Source organism: Vulpes lagopus, chromosome 2 (genome assembly GCF_018345385.1).
Source record: "Vulpes lagopus strain Blue_001 chromosome 2, ASM1834538v1, whole genome shotgun sequence".
In the NCBI taxonomy this organism is placed as follows: domain Eukaryota; kingdom Metazoa; phylum Chordata; class Mammalia; order Carnivora; family Canidae; genus Vulpes; species Vulpes lagopus.
This window is the reverse complement of record NC_054825.1, coordinates 41096568-41102012: the sequence shown is the minus strand read 5'-3', so window position 1 is coordinate 41102012 and position 5445 is coordinate 41096568.

Below are 5445 nucleotides of genomic sequence, written 5' to 3'. Positions count from 1 at the left end.
CACAGAGTGAAAGGTGCTCAGCAGAACTCAACGTCCCAGCTTATCCCTACCAAGGGGCCACACATATAAGAAAAGCCATCTTGGGGCCTCCAGACCAGTCCTGCTGAACACCATCGAGTGACCCCAGACAATGACACATGCAGTAGAAGAATCACCCAGCTAAGGTCTGCCTGAATTTCTATCCCAGAAAACTGTGAAAGAGAATAACAAAATGGTTGATGTTTTAATGAAGCCACTGTGCTTTAGAGTCATTTGTTACACAATGATATGACACCAACAGTCTTGCTCCACCATTGCTGATGTCGTTTGCAGTGCATGGTGAGGCATATTTGCATCAACAGAATTTGGGGCAATAATCTTCTAAGGATTACTTTGAGATGCATAATATTTATACATATAAAAGAATTATAGATAAGCTACAGACAGACAGACATCACAGCTCAGATGAATTACCCATACACCCTCTTGATGAAGCAAAAGTATACTTCATTCCAAAAAACAGCTCCTCCAGTAACCTTCATTGGTCACATGCTGCCTGTGAATCTGTGCTATTTATATAACTTGCAATGTAAGTGTAATCCAATTTCTAGGCTATTTTTAAGTTTGTGAATCCATGTGTTATAATGTAAAGTTGTGTTTAAAAGCTCATTATTTTCACTTACAAATCAAATTCCAAGCACTCCATCAGTAGAGAAAGCAGCATAATGTAGAGATTAGGAGTGTGGACTCCAGGGCCAGCTGCATGTGCTCAAATCCCAAACTCTCCATTTCTTTCCTGGTACAGCTGGGAGATGATAGAAACCACTTCGCAGGGTGGCAAGAGTAAAATCAATTGATGTGTGTAAGTGCTGGGAACAGTTCCTGGCTCATGATAAGACTTACTAGGCTTATTACGACTTCTTTGTTTTGTCGTCTTCGGTTTCGTACCATCACCTAGTTCTTTCTCCACCATTGGGGGATGGGATGTCTGCCCTGCAGACTTCAGCATAGACTTTGCCCATAGACCGCCTCCAGGAAATCTCTATGGAATTAGTTGTTAGTGAGTGAATGTATCCTTCCCTTAGACATCTGACATCCTTTAAACAATTTCTTCAGGTACGGAATGCTCCAGAGTGCCAAGTACAAGATGGTTTGGGTTCAGAGAATGGATGTGTCAAACCCATCTGCCTCAGATTCCCTGTGCCATAGCCTCCTTGGTGATTTCCACAGCGAAATTATCCAGCAACGTGGGCAGTGGGCCCCCTGTGGTCACCAGCCTGGGTGTGGGTGTGAACGGCGTATTCTCTGAGCTCGACAGTTTCTGAATCCAAGTGAGAGGCTTGGATTGGGCCGGGTGTGCAAGACTCACATTAGGGCATTTGCACACATTTATCATGGCCTGAAATTTGGGAGAAAAACATGAGCAACACACAAGCATGATGCTGGATCTATCACTCTTGAAACAACAAGGCATCACAGACTCCAGGTTCTATTGTTGCTCTTCTTTCTCACAATTTGTCCTCAGGCTGACTGAGGGGATGCTTGCAATTAGTCCTGAGGATGCCAAACCTTCCTAATTAGCACACAGTAATGAAAGCAACCTCAGAAACACAAAAAGGGAAGGGAAATGCTCTCCTTCCCCCTGTAGTTGAGGGCCCTCAGCCAAGATTTTGATGGGTATTAACATTCACTGCAATGTCACAATAAAACTTATAGAAAGAGTCTTGTAGAAAATTCACTGCTGCCACCCATCCTGCTCACTGCCTTTTCAAAACCATCCTCATAAGCATTGTAACAAATGAATCTTCAAATTACCTGGGCTCCAAGATTAAGCTCTGGCCTATAGAATATAATCTTTAACCTCTATACAGTTTAATTTCCCTGGTAATAATTATTTAAGATCCACATTCTGAAGTGTGAATACATATCAGATGTATTGAGTCTCCTAGCCCCTAGAAGGGGAAGAACTTCCCCTTCTCCTTCATGCAGAAAGATATAATAAATGGCTCTAATGATGTCCCTAACTCGAGATCATGCCTGTGATTCCCACCACTTCACTATTCATGTCATTCATAAGAAATTGAGATTTGATTGATAGAGTCCTTAAATTAACTAGGCTTTATAAAGCCTAGTTTGTATTGTGAAAAAGGAAAATGATGACTAAATTCTGGACATCTGCTCTCTGCTAAAACTGAGAAGGAAAAAAAAATGTTCGGGCACGTGGTGCTTCTATGGTTCTGGCTTTGTCTGTGTGTATGTGTATGTAAAGCATGGTGAAGTCCTTCCACTTCCAGGGTGTCCATGAGCATTTATATGCTCAAGTAGAAATCCCTTCTCTACAATGGTGTCTGGTCCATTGCCAGGTTTGTGCCCACTAAAAAAGGTAGCCTTTCAAAAATACTTTTTGAGAACTTTTTGTGTCTATGAAGCATTTTTGGTACTATCACTCATACACAGTGGGCAAAAAAAAAGAGCAACTTAAGCAATTTGAATATGACCTACAGCTTTTTATATGAGTTGTATAGTATCTTACACCAGAGCTTGGACCCTTTAGACACAAAGCAACAACAACAGTAACATTAACACCAACAACTCATATATGCTGAATGTGTATTATGTGCTAGGCACAGAGGTAAGTGTGTTATCTATATGGTCTCCTTTAAACCTCACAACGACCCTGTTGGGATAGATACTATTATACCTATGTTATAGAGGAGGAACTTGAGGTTAAGAGAGCTAGTAATTTTCTCAAGGTCCTATGGCTTGTAAGTGGTAAAGCAGAACCTGTTCTCAAGCCAGCTGACAACACAGTCTGCACTAGAAATGAAGGTGCCCAGGACACAAAGACAAAGACAGCAGTATGGGAGATTCATCCAAGACATGCCCAGCCTTCTGATCACCAGGGCCCAAAGGGACGGTGATCTCAGGCTTAATTACGGACCTGAGACATCTTTGAGATATTTTTCTCAGCTGAAAGAAAGCATGCAGTATAGCTGGAAAGCAAAGTGGAAGACTCAGGGCAAGACATATGTCAAGGTTCAGGCCAAACTGGGGAGAGTCTGACATGCCATCCTAGAAGTCCTCACTTGTCCCTGCAGATGGCAGAAAGCCCCCTGCAAATTTTCAGTGGAAGAACACGATTATATTGGTGCTTTTAAAAGGTTAATTTGAATGCTGAGCAAAAGACAATTATGGGGAGATGACTGTCAATGGCAAGCCCATTTGAGAGCCCTTAGTAAGAGGCAGAATGTGACAGGAGGAGGCAGGTTCAGACCCCCACCCCTCCACTCAGTTTCTTGCAGAGTGGTTGAGTGGTCTCAGTTGAACAAGACAAAGATCATGGTGGAAAAGGTTGTATGGAAGCATGAGATCAACTGTAGACATGCTGAGTCTGAGGACCATATGGGGCCATGAGATGGACATGGCTAGTTCTTAGCTGGTGCAATCACTGAAAATGGTGTCTGCAGAAAGAGTTTCTAATATGAAGAAATTTTTTAAAGGCAAAGAAAAATTATCTAATTTTTCCAAAAAAGATATGCAAGTGACCAACAGGCAAATGAAAATATCAATATCACTAATCAGAGAAATGCAAATGAAAACCACAATTAGATGCCAAACCTGTCCAAATGGCTACTATCAAAAAGACAAGACACCACGAGCATCAGCGAGGATATGGGGAAAAGGGAATGCTTGTGCACTGTTAGTGGGAATGTTAACTGGGGCAATCACTATGGAAAACAGTAGGGAGGTTCCTCAAAAAATTGAAAAAGAACTACCATATGATCCAGAAATTCCACTCCTGTGACCCACCTGAAGGAAATCAAAACACTACATTGAAGAGATCTCTGCACCTTCAATAGGCAAGACATGGAAACAACCCAAGTGTCCATCAACATGTGAGTGGAAAAGGAAATGCACATGTGTATATAACACATGTATTATATTTTTTAGCCATAAAAAAGAAGGAAATCTTGCCATTTGAGACAACATGGATGGACTCTAAGGGTATTATTCTAAGTGAAGTAAATCAGACAAACCAACCAATATTGTATATTTTCATCATATGCCAAATCTAAAAAGCTGAACTCATAAAAGCAGAGAAGAGAATGGTAGTTGCCATAGCCAGGGGCAGGGTGGGAAAATGGAGGGATGTTGGTTAAAGAGTACAAACGCCAAGCTGTAAGATGAATAAGTTCTGAAGATCTGATATACAGCATGGTGAGTATAGTTAATAATATTGTATTACATCCTTGAAAGTTGTTAAGGGAGTGGATTTTAAATGTCATCACCACAAAAACAATTATAATTATGGCAGGGACTGGAGGTGTTAACTATCTTATTGTGGTAATCATTTTGCAGTATATATAGGTGCATCAAACCATCATACTGCACACCTTACTTATATACATATGTCACTAATAATTCAATAAAGCTAGAAAAAATAAAGGAAAATAACATCACATTAACCCAGCCCAAAAAAGAAAAACTGTGAAATAATCCTTTTAATATCAATGTTATATTCCTGAAAACTCTTATGAAGGTAGAATTTGGAGTATGAGAAAACAGTAATATGAGCAAAGCTGGCTTAAAAGGACTAGTTTCACAAGTGAGCCTGCAGACCTTTATAAATATTTTACATTCACTTGTATCGGGCAATAAAAGTAATATTGATGATGTTTCACATTGTATCTTAGCAATAACAAGTAAAATACAGTTAATTTACATTCATTATCTCCAGCTCCCTGCAAACACCCTAAAACTGCCACTATGTGATTTCAATGAAATATTTATAATTTATTTGGGTTTGCTGCAAATCATATGTCCCCTTTTTCTGTGTTTGGTTCTGCATCCAAATGCTCAGCAATTTTGTTTCCTGACTGATCCCCGTCCCAGGCTCCCAGAACCCAGTGTTCACTGTCCCCTCTTCCCCCATGAACCAGCTAGCACTGAACAAAACCCCCACAAGCAGAAGCTGCTCTTACTACTACACAGAGTTAGTGAACATGGGACACAGAGCTAGAAACATCTCATGTACTGTTCCTCTAAAGCCACCAGACACCAGTGTGCTCACCTAAGAACACTGAGGTTCAGGGAAAGGAAGTGAGTTGCCCCACGTCATGCAGCTAGTAAACTCTCCTGCTCTGAGTCTACTGGGCTCCAGGGCCACATTCCAAGCAAGGGGGTCTCAAACTTTTCTGTGCATCAAAATCACTTGGGTTCCTTTTCAAATGCAGATGTATTCAGTAAGTCTGTATGGTGCCTGAGGTTTCGTATCTCTAGCAAGCTCTGGAGTGATGCACATGCAGAGACCACTGTTTGAATATGAACGCTGAAACCACTCTATTAAATTGTTCTCTTTTCTAACTAAAGAAAAAATAATGCTTAGAGATCAACGGCAACTATGATCAATCCAATGCTCAGTGCCAAACCTCTCTAGTCCTAGAGTCCCTGTTCATGTAGGATAAA